Source organism: Nylanderia fulva, unplaced genomic scaffold (genome assembly GCF_048542155.1).
Source record: "Nylanderia fulva isolate GAGA-0341 unplaced genomic scaffold, ASM4854215v1 Scaffold1108, whole genome shotgun sequence".
Classification (NCBI taxonomy): domain Eukaryota; kingdom Metazoa; phylum Arthropoda; class Insecta; order Hymenoptera; family Formicidae; genus Nylanderia; species Nylanderia fulva.
Genome location: NW_028189311.1, coordinates 13,375 through 27,967, shown reverse-complemented (window position 1 = coordinate 27,967; position 14,593 = coordinate 13,375). Strand labels below are relative to the sequence as shown.

General features: G+C 42.5%; 1 pseudogene; it reads right to left on the bottom strand.

Moving 5' to 3' along the window:
• Positions 1-3,089: 3,089 nt before the first annotated feature.
• Positions 3,090-4,269, bottom strand: LOC146724912 (small subunit ribosomal RNA; annotated as a pseudogene).
• Positions 4,270-14,593: the final 10,324 nt, after the last annotated feature.

Here is a 14,593-nt window from a genome sequence, read left to right as displayed (position 1 = left end):
GGGAAACGAACCCGAGACCTTTCGCTTGCCGGGCGACTGCTCTTCCAGCTGAGCTATTCAAATCCTTTCGATTCTATACTTTTCTCTGTTATATATATTAATGTTGGTAAACAAACGCATTTTTAAGCCAGCGTGTATCAATATAAGAGTTTTAACAAGGCTCTGTAATATAAATATAAATTTAACGTATAAGACGGGCAACAAGAGCCAAATCGCGGATGACAATGCGTTATCCTAACGAAACTAAATAATTTTCCGTTAGGATTAAATACCGGTGCACAAGGCACCAAATTTTACTTGGACACGGCCAAGATTTTAAAATATGAAATAATCTCATATTGAGATTTAATTTCAATACCCCCTTTTTTTTTTTTTTTTTTTTTTTTAACCCCCTACGGAAATTAAATAAATGAATGCAAGAGAAAAATATAGATCCGAAAATCGCTGAATCGGGAATCCCCGATTTTCGGATCTATATGTTTCTCTTGCATTCATTTATTTTAATTTCCGTAGGGGGGTTAAAAAAACAAAGGGGGTATTAAAATTAAATCTCAAATATGAGATTATTTATATTTTAAAATCTTGGCCGTGTCCAAGTAAAATTTGGTGCCTTGTGCACCGGTATTTAATTCTAACGGAAAATTATTTAGTTTCGTTAGGATAACGCATTGTCATCCGCGATTTGGCTCTTGTTGCCCGTCTTATACGTTAAATTTATATTTATATTACAGAGCCTTGTTAAAACTCTTATAAATTAGTTTATTCACTTTCTACAAGTTCGTCGCGTACCGAGACTTATGTTTCTCGGCGCTCGCTCTCTCGAGGACTGACTCGAGGGCTGCGCGAATTTCGGAGCTCGCGTAGGGCGGCAGCCGATCGGGGTCCTCGATTGGACCATCAGAAAATCAGGCGATGTACACACGCCAATTAGCGGCGAGTGTACACGTTGGTTTCACGTGTTTCCTTGGCGTAAACACTAAGGAATTTAACAAAAAAACATTCTAGAAAATTCGATCGTCCTCGAGGATTCGATCCGAAGAACGAATCTTCAACAATGTGGAAAGAATTTATTAGAATTTCTCTACTATTTATTATATTAAAAATAATAATATGTATCACAAGAAAATATAAAATATGTTTGATTAATTTTACTATACAGTTTAGTAAAATTAATCACACATATTTCATATTTTATTGTGATAGATATTATTTTTAATGTGATAAATATTAATCAGAGAAATTTTAATAAAATTTTTTTCATACCGTATTGTCTCACAATTACCATAACTTTTAGGGTAAATTTTAAGAGAAAGTTCTCTCAGTGTACCGATTAATTATTAAAAATTACTTGTAAAAAGGCACACGTTACTCGATGCGGACGACATTTGTTTACACGTCAAGGACACGACAACAGACTGCGGCGACGGATGACACAACGCGTCGCGACGCTTCGCGACACGTCTAGACGATAACAATCACGCGGCGTTGCCGAACATGTGATTGACGCGAGACATGTATTAAAACGTATAATAATTATGTTATTAAAAAAGGCATATTATAACGTATTATAATTTTTTACGTTATAATACATTTTTTTTAATGACTTAACATTATCCGCCCGTTTTGCCCTTTCTTTTTAAGCGAGACGTGAGAAAAATGATTATGTTTTGCGAACAAGATGTTTCATGTATAAATGTATTGGTCGCTCTGAAAAGAGCGGATTAATTTGGTCGCTCTGAAAAGAGCGGATTGACTTTGGTCGCTCTGAAAAGAGCGGATTAATTTATAATAGGTGCTCAAAATGACCACCATCCATCCTTATGCAAGCTCGCATGCGTTTAAATAAATTTAATTGGACGTTCTCCATTACTTCCTCTTCGATATTCCAAATTACATATCGCAATCTGGTTTCTAAGTCGTCGACGTTCTCGGGAAGCGTTTTGTATATTGATTCCTTACAGTATCCCCATAAAAAGAATCAAGAGAATTAAGGTCCGGGGATCTTGCGGGCCAACGTATCGGGCCATACCGACCCATCCAACGTCCAGGAAACTGCTTGTGCGCGACGGAAAGATGGATAGGACGTGGTCGGAAGCGAGACCGAGAAATAGACACAACACTCGACACACGCGTAACGTTCACAAAAAAAATATATTTATATAAACTATTAACAAAAATTACAATTAATATACCGCACCGAATTTACCGAGAGAATTAGCCGAGTCGTAAATTACTAAGTGTCCGCAAGCAACGGTAATGAATTAGACAAAGACAAGCAATCTTTATCGTATGAACACACTTTATTCGCGATGAGCAATCGGAAAAAGCGCCGCGGTCGCGAGAGAGGAGGCTTATATACGCCTTGTAATTCTAGAATATTCGAGTACATTTGCTGTCGTTCTATTGTGATATTAAGGGTGAAGGAACGTTTACTGTAATTATTTACTTGTTTTTCTCTCCTCTCGCGCGACAGCGGTGTTTACAATTTAGACTGTTTTAAGCGCTTGTTTTCGAAGGCGCGGAGTATCCGTATACTCTCGCGGCCGAGCGCTAATTTAAATATAATTTAAAATACGCATGTTAGACCACGATATTAATTAATAAATTATATGCATGCTGCATGAGGCATGATCGAGATGCATGAATATTTTAACGCTTTCTTGTCCGCGGGTTATTACCGTTCGAATCTCGAACACTGCTCGTTCAAGTAGTTTGTTACAATCCTGGCGTTGTGTGGTCAAGCACCGTCTTGTTGAAAGAACATTTTATTTCTTTCAAATAGTGGCACTTCTTCTAAAAAATCGGGCAGATTTTCTTTCAAAAGTTCCGCGATACCATAGGGTACGCCTATTTAGCAGGCTAGAGTCTCGTTCGTTATCGGAATTAACCAGACAAATCGCTCCACCAACTAAGAACGGCCATGCACCACCACCCACCGAATCAAGAAAGAGCTATCAATCTGTCAATCCTTCCGGTGTCTGGGCCTGGTGAGGTTTCCCGTGTTGAGTCAAATTAAGCCGCAGGCTCCACTCCTGGTGGTGCCCTTCCGTCAATTCCTTTAAGTTTCAGCTTTGCAACCATATTTCCCCCGGAACCCAAAAGCTTTGGTTCCCGGAAGCTGCCCGCCGAGTCATCGGAGGAACTTCGGCGGATCGCTAGCTGGCATCGTTTATGGTTAGAACTAGGGCGGTATCTGATCGCCTTCGAACCTCTAACTTTCGTTCTTGATTAATGAAAACATTTTTGGCAAATGCTTTCGCTTCTGTCCGTCTTGCGACGATCCAAGAATTTCACCTCTAACGTCGCAATACGAATGCCCCCATCTGTCCATATTAATCATTACCTCGGGGTTCCGAAAACCAACAAAATAGAACCGAGGTCCTATTCCATTATTCCATGCACGCAGTATTCAGGCGAAGGTAGCCTGCTTTAAGCACTCTAATTTGTTCAAAGTAAACGTACCGGCCCGACTCGACACTCAGTAAAGAGCACCGCGACGGGATATTAGTTGGGCCGCCCCTCGCGAGGCTAAGCCCACCGGTAGGACGTCCCACATCACGCCAGTTAAACACCGCGAGCGGTGAACCGACGGTGTGCGACACAGATTCAACTACGAGCTTTTTAACCGCAACAACTTTAATATACGCTATTGGAGCTGGAATTACCGCGGCTGCTGGCACCAGACTTGCCCTCCAATGGATCCTCGTTAAAGGATTTAAAGTGTACTCATTCCGATTACGGGGCTTCGGATGAGTCCCGTATCGTTATTTTTCGTCACTACCTCCCCGTGCCGGGAGTGGGTAATTTGCGCGCCTGCTGCCTTCCTTGGATGTGGTAGCCGTTTCTCAGGCTCCCTCTCCGGAATCGAACCCTGATTCCCCGTTACCCGTTACAACCATGGTAGGCGCAGAACCTACCATCGACAGTTGATAAGGCAGACATTTGAAAGATGCGTCGCCGGTGCTAGGACCGTGCGATCAGCACAAAGTTATTCAGAGTCACCAAAATAAACGGTGGACGAACGGCGAGCCGCCCGCCACCGATTGGTTTTGATCTAATAAAAGCGTCCCTTCCATCACTGGTCGGGACTCTGTTTTGCATGTATTAGCTCTAGAATTACCACAGTTATCCAAGTAAATGTGGGTACAATCTAATGAACCATAACTGATTTAATGAGCCATTCGCGGTTTCACCTTAATTCGGCATGCACTGAGACATGCATGGCTTAATCTTTGAGACAAGCATATGACTACTGGCAGGATCAACCAGGGAGCTTCGTGTTCGGTTACTCGCAAGGGAGTAACTCGCGAGCGAGCCCGAAGACTCGTCGCTAGCTCTTTTTCGCGCGCGCGCGCGTTCGATGCCGAAACACCGACGCGCGCGCGACACGCTCGTATGTGCCATTTTATTTGCCGCCGGTCTTGCTCAGCCGGTCGGCGACACTCTGCTGTGTTTAACGCTATTATGTAAAGCGTACGAGAGAACGACGGAGGCGAGAGTAAACCCCCGACGCCGCCGCCTCTCTTCTTCCTCCTCCTCTCCGTTCAAAAATCCACAAGATCAAAATACTCGTGTTCTTATTCTCCCAAATGTTATGATGCGCGGTCTCGAGAGACCGCGCGATTCACCCTGACGCTAGATCGACGATGGCGATGCTTAGACGTCGAGGACTGTTCTGTCTGGTTCGTACGCGTTTAACCGCACACGACCAGCAATAAGATTTTGCTACGGCGTACAAAGCGAGCGGGAAGAAGCAACTCTTCCCGCAAACTCGTATCCGTGGAGTAGATGCTCGGTAAGCGCGACGATTCCGCTGCTGCGTACGAAACTAGAGGGAACCGCGCGGCCAACACACTAGAGGCGTGCGCGCCACATAAGAGCCATTCGGTCTTGCGACACCGACTCGTGGCAATGCTGTGCTCGTAATAAATAAGTGTGCGTTAATTTTGCGCGCGTTCGGCGACGAACGAGAAGAGCCGCACCGTAATCCCCGGCGAAGAGGAATACGAGACGACGCGAGAGTCGAACGTACGTTCTCGCGAGACACGCAACCTCCAAGCATGAGAAGACTTGGCGGCGGCGCGTTCTGCGACGATCGTATATTATTTTATATATTCGTGGTTTCCAAATCAAACATTTTATATAAATGTTCTCTCCGTGTCAGAGTCGCGACTCGACAAAATCCGTTCTCGACCCGTTCGGGCGATTCTTCGTTTGTCAACGTCGAGAGCGCGACACGTACAATATTAATCTCTCCTACCTCTTATAGTACCCAACCGACCGGCCAAGCGGTCGGCGACGGTACGGAGAGCGGTCGAAACACGCCGGAGTGGCGAGAGACTCGAGAAAGTACGTTTACGACTCGTCCGGACTCGCTCGACTCGTTCGACGCGCCGAGCGCGACGTATCTCTTATAGTACCCAACCGGCCGGCCAGGCGGTCGGCGACGCACGGTCCTACGCACGGCCGTATGCGAGCGCGAGCGTCGAAAGGCGCGTTCAATCGAGACATTGTCGCGGAGAGCGAACGATCGAAAAGTCCTATTGTACGATAAAATATTATCACGATAGCCGTATGGCGAATGTCAAACAACGATAATTAGCATTAATTAAGAAGGAAACAAACGAAATGCCGGGACAATAAGGTATAAGCACCGACGGTACCTCCGGGCCGGGCGGCACCTCCGGGTCGGGCGGCACCTCCGGGCCGGGCGACACCTCTGGGCCGGGCAACACCTCCGGGAACTACGGCCGACCGGCGACACCTCCGGGACGGGCGGCACCTCCGGACGACCGAATGATCTCTCGAAGTCAGACGACCGCCGGCGGTACCTCCGGAACACTTAACGACGATTTACGGCGCCGCAACGAGGAGAGCTACGTAAAAACGTTTCGGACGAAAGTTACTTACTATTCGGCGCTCGCTCGACATGAGGGCGCTGTCCGATTACTAACTCGAAACGTGTCTCAAACCCACGTGTCGGAGACATATATTTCGAATTATTACGGATGATACGCAACACGCAAGCTGCGGTGACCGCGATTACGGTACGGAACACTCGCCCGATGCGAAATCACGCGCGCGGCAACCGAGACGGCTCGTTACGGGCGTGATTATACGTGCGGCACCACATAACGGCCGGCGTCAACTTGGGGACGGACGGCACCTCCGGGACGGGCGACACCTCCGGACGACCGAATGATTTCACCAAGTCCGTCGCCCGCCGGCGGTACCTCCGGGGCACTTGACGGCGAGTAGCGCCGCTACGAGGAGATAATACTACGATACGGAAATACGTTTCGGACAAAGGTTTCGTACTTTTCGACGCTCCGCACGACCGAGCAACACGATTATTACGATATCTGCTAATTTCCGGCTACCACTCGTCGGATGCACAATCTTCGAGATTTTACGACCGATACGTGGACGAATGCAGGCAGGATGCCGATAAGCGAAGCCGGAGTGTTTGCACGAATAAACTTTCCGATGCGTCCTTATTTAATTAATCTCATTTAGCTCGCTCGTTAGCGGTACAAGCGAGAACTCGGGAACAGGCGCAAGTTCGCTCGCGGCGCGTTGCTCTCGCCGGCAAGCGAGAAATTTTTCCAGGCCCGATAGCGGCGTGTTGCCTTGGTTAGCGGGCGACACCTCCGGCCGCAACCGTTGCCCGTACCAAAGTCCAATCGCGGCGTGTTGCTTTTGTAAGCGGGCGACACCTCCGGCGGCACGCGCCGCCCGTGCCCCAACTCCGATCGCGGCGTGTTGCTTTCGTTGGCGGGCGACACCTCCGGCGGCACGCGCCGCTTGTACCCCAAGTCCGATCGCGGCGTGTTGCATTCGTTGGCAGGCGACACCTCCGGCGGCACGCGCCGCCCGTACCCCAAGTCCGATCGCGGCGTGTTGCTTTTGTTGGCGGGCGACACCTCCGGCCGCACAAGCCGCTTTTTTCAAGTTCGCTCGCGGCGTGTTGCTTTCGCCGGACGAGCGACAAATTCTTCCAAGTTCGCTCGCGGCGTGTTGCTTTCGCCGGGCGAGCGAGAAATTCTTCCAAGTCCGTTCGCGGCGTGTTGCTTTCGCCGGCGAGCGAGAAATTCTTCCAAGTCCGTTTGCGGCGTGTTGCTTTCGCCGGCGAGCGAGAAATTTTTCCAAGTCCGTTCGCGGCGTGTTGCTTTCGCCGGCGAGCAAGAAATTTTTCCAAGTCCGTTCGCGGCGTGTTGCTTTCGCCGGCGAGCGAGAAATTTTTCCAAGTCCGTTCGCGGCGTGTTGCTTTCGCCGTCGAACGTGTGGAGTCTCGTCTAACCGACAAGACGAATCCCCAAGCCGAGGGCTGAGTCTCAACAGATCGCAGCGTGGTAACTGCTCTACCGAGTACAACATCCCGCCAGGTACCTAAGTCGTCTACAGACGATTCCGAGTCTCGACATCGAACTTGCGAAACCCATGATCGACCGTTAGACGCCGTGCCGTCGTAGCGGTGAGATCCCGGCGACGGGCGATGGCGCCGTACGGCAAACCGGGCTCGTGCGACGACCGGCCCGAGTACCGGCCGCCTAGTAGTGTCACATTGTTTTGACACATTGCGCCTTTGACTCACGAGACTCCTAGAGATATCATTGCCACCTTCGACTGGAGAGGATACGGCTTTAGAGGCGTTCAGGCATAATCCCACGGATGGTAGCTTCGCACCACCGGCCGCTCGACCGAGTGCGTGAACCAAATGTCCGAACCTGCGGTTCCTCTCGTACTGAGCAGGATTACTATCGCAATGACTAGTCATCAGTAGGGTAAAACTAACCTGTTTCACGACGGTCTAAACCCCTCACGTTCCCTGTTGGCGGGTGAACAATCCGACGCTTGGCGAATTCTGCTTCGCAATGATAGGAAGAGCCAACATCGAAGGATCAAAAAAGCGACGTCGCTATGAACGCTTGGCCGCCACAAGCCAGTTATCCCTGTGGTAACTTTTCTGACACCTCTTGCTGAAAACTCTTCAAGCCAAAAGGATCGATAGGCCGTGCTTTCGCAGTCTCTATGCGTACTGAACATCGAGATCAAGCCAGCTTTTGCCCTTTTGCTCTACGCGAGGTTTCTGTCCTCGCTGAGCTGGCCTTAGGACACCTGCGTTATTCTTTGACAGATGTACCGCCCCAGTCAAACTCCCCGCCTGGCAGTGTCCTCGAATCGGATCACGCGGGAGTATTAACGGCGATCGGCGATCGGGCAGGCCTTCACGGCAGATGTATTATTCAGATCTCGTTTCGCTTCGTTTTTTTTCCCACTAAAATTTGGTCCAAAAATATTTTTATGCTGTGGGCCCAAAATGGAACCCGGGACACCCCCTTATCAGGGCTTGGATCCCCCAATTTACTCTTCCCCGGTTGCCAATTGTACCTTCGCCCTTGTTTTTTTTTCCTATATTTGTAAACCGCTATCCGTACTCCATTTCATTATCCTGTTTATTTCTTCTGCCCCTCTTCCTCTAATTGTTTCCTGGATTTTCCTGGCACTAGGATTAGAATATCATCCGCATATGCTATTATTCAGATCTCGTTTCAGCTTCATTTTTTTGTTCCACTAATAATTGGTCCATAACTATGTTCCATGCTGTGGGCCCAAAAATGGAACCCTGAGGACACCCCTTACTCAGGAGCTGGATACCCCCAATTCACTTTTCCCCGGCTTGCCAATTGTACTCTCGATTCGAGAGTAATCCATGAACACCTCAAACAACTTCCTTGTGCAATGCCACACTTCCTAATCCCTGTCCAAAATCCCAATCAAAGAAAAGTTTGTGGGAATGCTCTACTTAATCGACAAATATGCCCATTACGTATTTGATTCGGCCGATTTCACGCTGCTGACCGTCTGCATATTGCGTCCTCCGTTGATCGTCCCTTTATGAAGCCATATTGATTGTCGGAGCACATTTCTAGACTTTCGAAATTACCTTGAAACGTTGTCCATGTTTTCGTACACTTTCCCAAAAAATGACAACAGTGGATTGGCCCTGTACGATTTAGGATCGTCGGATCCTTTCAGGCTTTTGAGCAGCAGTTTTTAAATCCGCCGTTTCCATTGTTTGGAAAGCTGTTTTTATCGAAGCATGTGTTAAAGGTGAGTAAAGTGGTTTGGTGCCTTCCCCAAACATTTTAATTTTTCCCGCTTTTATTTTATCCGGCCCAGGAATTTTTTTTTTTTTTGTTTTTAATTTGCTTCTTTTCGTCCATTTTTATTTCCTGTTCATATGTATTTTAAGTTTTTCTATATTGTTCTTTATGTTTGTGAATCCTCTGCTTTGATTTCCTCCCACCGGCATTAAATGTTTCCAAAAGTTCTTCGCCGATGAAGTCCAATCATTTGTAAAATCGCTCCAATTTAATCGTATTGGATATTAATTTAAAATTTTTTCCCTTTTGTTGTAGCCGCCCCAAAAGGGTTTTTCGTAGTTTCCCCGGTTACAAAATTTCCACGAGCCCTTTTTTCCTTTCCAAACTCTCTTTACCCCCTTTTATCTGCAGTAAAATCAAAATTTTTTCTACGCCTTTATTTAAAATTTTCCGACCTTTAAGCTTCACAGATCCCCAATCTTTTAAGGGGTCAGTTGTTCGCTCCCCACGGTACTTTTTTCTAGACAGAGGTCTTCCCCTTTTTTATTTTGTCGCAAAAGATAACTTTCTTTTAAATAGTTTAAACGGGTTCCCCGGGATTTTTTGTGTTTTTTACAAAGGCCCCTTGAGTTCGATTTAAAAAACATCGCCAAACGATCCCAATTGACCTTTTTTAGTTATAGATTTCCGGTGTTACCTGATTTTTTTTGAATTTTTTGTTTTTTATGTTCAAAGATTACAATTATGGTCTAGGAAGTCTTTTTGGGAAGCCTTCCAATCTTTAATATTCGGGGATCCACTATTCCCCACAGTAATCTTTTTTGGCCTTCCTTTTTATAGTAGAGACTTGGTTTTTTTCCGGGCTGTCAAAATGTTATTTTTTTAAGTTTTTAACTAGGCCTGAAATTAAAAATAAAATTAAAAATAAAAGTAGGCAATAAGACCAAACGCGGATGACATGCGTTTTCTAAACGAAACAAAAATTTTTTTCTTAGAAAAAAATTTGGGCCAAGGCCCAAATTTTTATTGAACGGCCAAGAAAAAAAAATTGGAATAATCTCTAAAAAGATTTTTAATTCCATTTACCCCCTTTTCCCCCAAAAAAAAGGCGGGGAAAAAATAGCCCCGAAAGTCGCAAAGGGGTCAACCCGAGACCTTTGTTCCCGGGCGCTGCTTTCCAAATGAGTTTTCAGATCCTTTCGTTCTATATTTCTTTATTTATTAATTTGGGGAAAAAAAACGTTTTAACCCCGCGGTATAAATTAAGGTTTAATAGGCTTGAATAATAAATATAAATTAACTTTAAAGATAGGCAAAAAGAGCCAAATCGCGGAGACAGTCGTTTTAAAAAAAACAAATTTTTTTTCTTAAAATTAAATCCCTGGAAAAGGCCCCCAAAAATTTTTAGGGGACCCAAGATATAAAATTGGAAACCCACAAGGGGGTTTTTTTAAATTTCCTTACCCCTATTCCCCAAAGAAAAAAGTGCGAGAGAAAAAAAGATCGAAAGCGCGAATGGGAATCGCCCCGACCCCTTCGTTCCCCGGGCGATGCTCTTCCAACGGTTTCAGACCTTTTTGATTCTATTTTTTTTCCTGTTATATATATAATTTGGAAAAAATTAAAAGCCAGGGTATAAATTAAGATTTAACTGGCTTGTAATATTAAAAAATTTAACAATATAAGATAGGCAATAAGACCAATGGGATGACAGGGTTTTCAAACGAAAAAAATTTTTTTTCGTTAAAATTTAAAAATACCTGTCACAAGGCACCAAATTTTTACTTGGACCGGAAAAAAAAATTGGGGAAAATTTACAAGAGATTTTTAATTTCCATTCCCCCCTTTCCCCCCCCAAAAGAAATAAAGTGCGAGAGAAAAATTAGATCCGAAAGTCGCAGAATGGGAATCAACCCCGAGCCTTTTCGTTGCGGGCATGCCTTCCAACTGAGCTATTCGATCCTTTCTTCTTTTTCTCTTTATAAAATTAATTTGTAAAAAAAGCCTTAAGCCAGGTTTTAAAAATTTAAGGTTTTAAACTAGGTCAAAAAAAAAATAAAATTTTTAACAATATAAATAGGCAAAAACCCAAATCGCGGCATGGTTTTCAAAGAAACAAATTTTTTTTCTTTAAATTAAAATTATTTCGTGTCCAAGAAAAATTTGGGCCTTTTGAAGGGGTTTTAATTCTAAAAAAAAAAATTAGTTTCGTTTAGAAAAAAACCATTTAAATCCGGTTTTGGTCTTATTGCTATCTTATTTTTTAATTTAAATTTATATTTACAGAGCCTTTTTAAAATTTAATTTAACACGGGGCTTAAAAGGGTTTTTACCAAATTAAATATAAACAAAAAAATTTATAAACGAAAGGATTGAATAGTCATTTGGGAAAGGCACGCCCGGAAAGGGAAAAAGGGTCGGGGGTTCTTCCCGTTCTGCGACTTTCGGATTTTTTTTCTTCGCACTTTTTCTTGGGGGGGAATAGGGGAAAAGGAATTAAAAACCTTTAGAGTTATTCCAATTTTATATTTGGCCCCCCCCCCCCCCCCCCCCCAAGTAAAAATTGGTGCCTTGTGCACAGGTTTTTAAAATTAAAAACAAAAAAAATTTAGTTTTTTTTTTGAAAACCATGCCACCCTTTTTGGTTTATTCCTATCTTTAATTTTTAAATTTATATTTTTTTTAACAGACCTATTAAACCTTTTTTTAAAACCCCCTGGTTAAAAAGGCGTTTTTTTTACAACATTAAAATAAAACAGAGAAAAGTATGAATCAAAGGATCTGAATAGCCTTTGGAAGGCAGTCGCCCGGCAAGCGAAAGGTTGGGTTCGATTCCCGATTCGCTTTCGGCTATATTTTTCTCTCGCACTTATTTTCTTTAGGGGGAATGGGGGGGAAAAAAGGAATTAAAAAATTCTTGTAAGATTTTTCCCAAAAATTTTTTATCTTGGCCGGTAAAAGAAAAAAAATTTGGCCCCTTTGTGCACAGGTATTTAATTTTAAAAAAAAAATTTAGTTTTTTTTAAAATAACGCACGTCACCGCGATTTGGCTTTTGCCATCTTATAGTTAAATTTAATTTAAAATTTCAAAACCTATTAAACTTTAATTTATCCCGGCAAAGGTTTTTATTACCAACTTAATATATAAACAAAAAAGTATAGAATCAAAAGGATTGAATGCTCAGTTGGAAGAGCGTCCCCCGGCAAGCGAAAGGCCGGGTTCTTTTCCCGATTCGGGGTTTCGGATCTATTTTCTCTCGCATTTATTTTTGGGGGGAAATAGGGGATAAGGGAAATTAAAAATTCGTAAGATTTTTCCAATTTTATATTTTGGCGGGTCCCAGAAAAAGGGGGGCCGGCCACGGGGTAAAAAAGAAAAAAATTTTTGTTTTTTTGAAAATAAGAATGTCCCGCGTTTGGCCAGGCCATTTATATATGTTAATTTTAAAATTTTAAAAAAAGAGTTAAATTTAATTTTTATACACGGGTTAAAGGCGTTTATTTAAAATTTTTAAATTAACGGAAAAGATAGAACAAAGGTCGAATACTCAGTGGAAGAGCGCCCCCGGGCAAGCGAAAGGTCTCGGTTCATTCCCGATTTGCGATTTCGGATCTATTTTTTTCTCTGCACTTTATTTTTTTAGGGGGAATGGGGGATAAAGGAATAAAAAAATCTTGTAGAATTTTCCCAAATTTTATATTTTGGCCGTGTCCAAGTAAAAATTTGGTCTTGGCCAGGTTTTTTTAAAACGAAAAAAATTTATTTTTCGTTAGAATAACGCACTGTAATCCGCGTTTTGGCTTTTTTGCCTATTTAAATTTAAAAATTTATTTTAATATTACGGCCCTAGTTAAACTTTAATTATACCGCTGGCAAAGGGGGTTTTTATTTCCCAAAAAATTAATATATACGGGAAAAAAGTAAGAATCGAAAGGATTAAATAGCTCAGTTGGAAAGCAGTCGCCCGGCAGCGAAAGGTTCGGGTTGTTTCCATTCTGCGACTTGTCTATATTTTTCCTCCACTTTATTTTTTGGGGGAAAATGGGGATAAAGGAAAATTAAAAACCCTTTGTAAATTTTTCCCCAATTTTTTATTTTTTGGCCCCCGTGTCCAAAAAAAAAATTTGGGCCTTGTGCACAGGTTTTAATTTTTAAACAAAAAAATTTAGTTTTTTAGAAAACGCACTGTCATCCGCGATTTGGCTCTTTTGCTATCTTTATATTTAAAAAATTTTATTTTTTAAATTTTACAGAGCCTAGTTAAATTTAATTTATCCGCTTGGCGTTTTTTCCAAAAATTTAATATAAAAACAGAGAAAAGTTTAGAATCGAAAGGATTGAATAGCTCTTGAAAGCTCGCCCGGCAAGCGGAAAGGCTCGGGTTCTTTCCCGTTCGCGACTTTGGGATTATTTTTCTTCGCACTTTTTTCTTTGGGGGAAGGGGGGATAAATGGAATTAAAAAATTCTTGTAGAGTTATTCCAATTTTTTTTTCTTGGCCGTGCCAAGAAAAATTGGTCCTTGTGACGGGTTTTAATTCTAACAAAAAAAATTAGTTTTTTAAAAAACGCACGTACCCGCGATTTGGCTTTTTTCCTATTTATAATTTAAAATTTTTATATTTAATATTCAGAGCCTAAAAAAACTTTTAAATTTTTATAACGTGGTTAAGGCGTTTTTTTAAAAACTTTAATAATAAAAAGAAAAGTATAAAATCAAAGGGGATCAAATACTCAGTTGGAAGAGCATCGCCGGAAAAGGAAAGGTTCGGGTTCGATTCCCGATTTTTCGATTTGGATATATTTTTCCCCACTTTATTTTTTGGGGGGGGGAAAAATGAATTAAAAATTCTTGTAGAGATTTCCAATTTATATTTCCGGTCCAAGAAAAATTTTGGGTTGTGCCGGTATTTAATTTAACAAAAAAATTTTTTTCTTTAGAAAACCACTGACCCGTTTTGGCTTTATTCCCTTTTAATTTTAAAAATTTTTTTTTATATACATTTTTTTTATTAGGAAATCCTGAGTAACCCCCCCTTTTGCGTCGTTCTCTTTGCAGTACAATTTTTGGAGTGAGCATTGGACCATTGATTGTCTGTCTGGTTTAATTTTTTTATAGCCCAAAATTTTTAAAAAATAGTTTACCCCCATGGAAAATTGAAAATAAACTGATCCCAAATTAAGTTTATTCATTATGTACTATATGGGCAAGCTTATGTTTCCGAAACTGTTCGATTTTTGGACAGTTATTTCCTGATTATATACAACTATAGCATTTTTGATCTGTCCCCTTATTACTTTAACAACTCTTGCCCCAAGTAAGGCACCTGATTGCCCTTGGAAAAGTAGGTTTTTTATCAGACACACATCAATCCCTTTTTTCCCTATTTTAAAATTTTAAATTGATGTCCTTGGAAGGGCCCAAAAATTTTATTTGAAAGAATTTATCATTATGTATAATCTATTTTATTTTTTACATTTTAGTT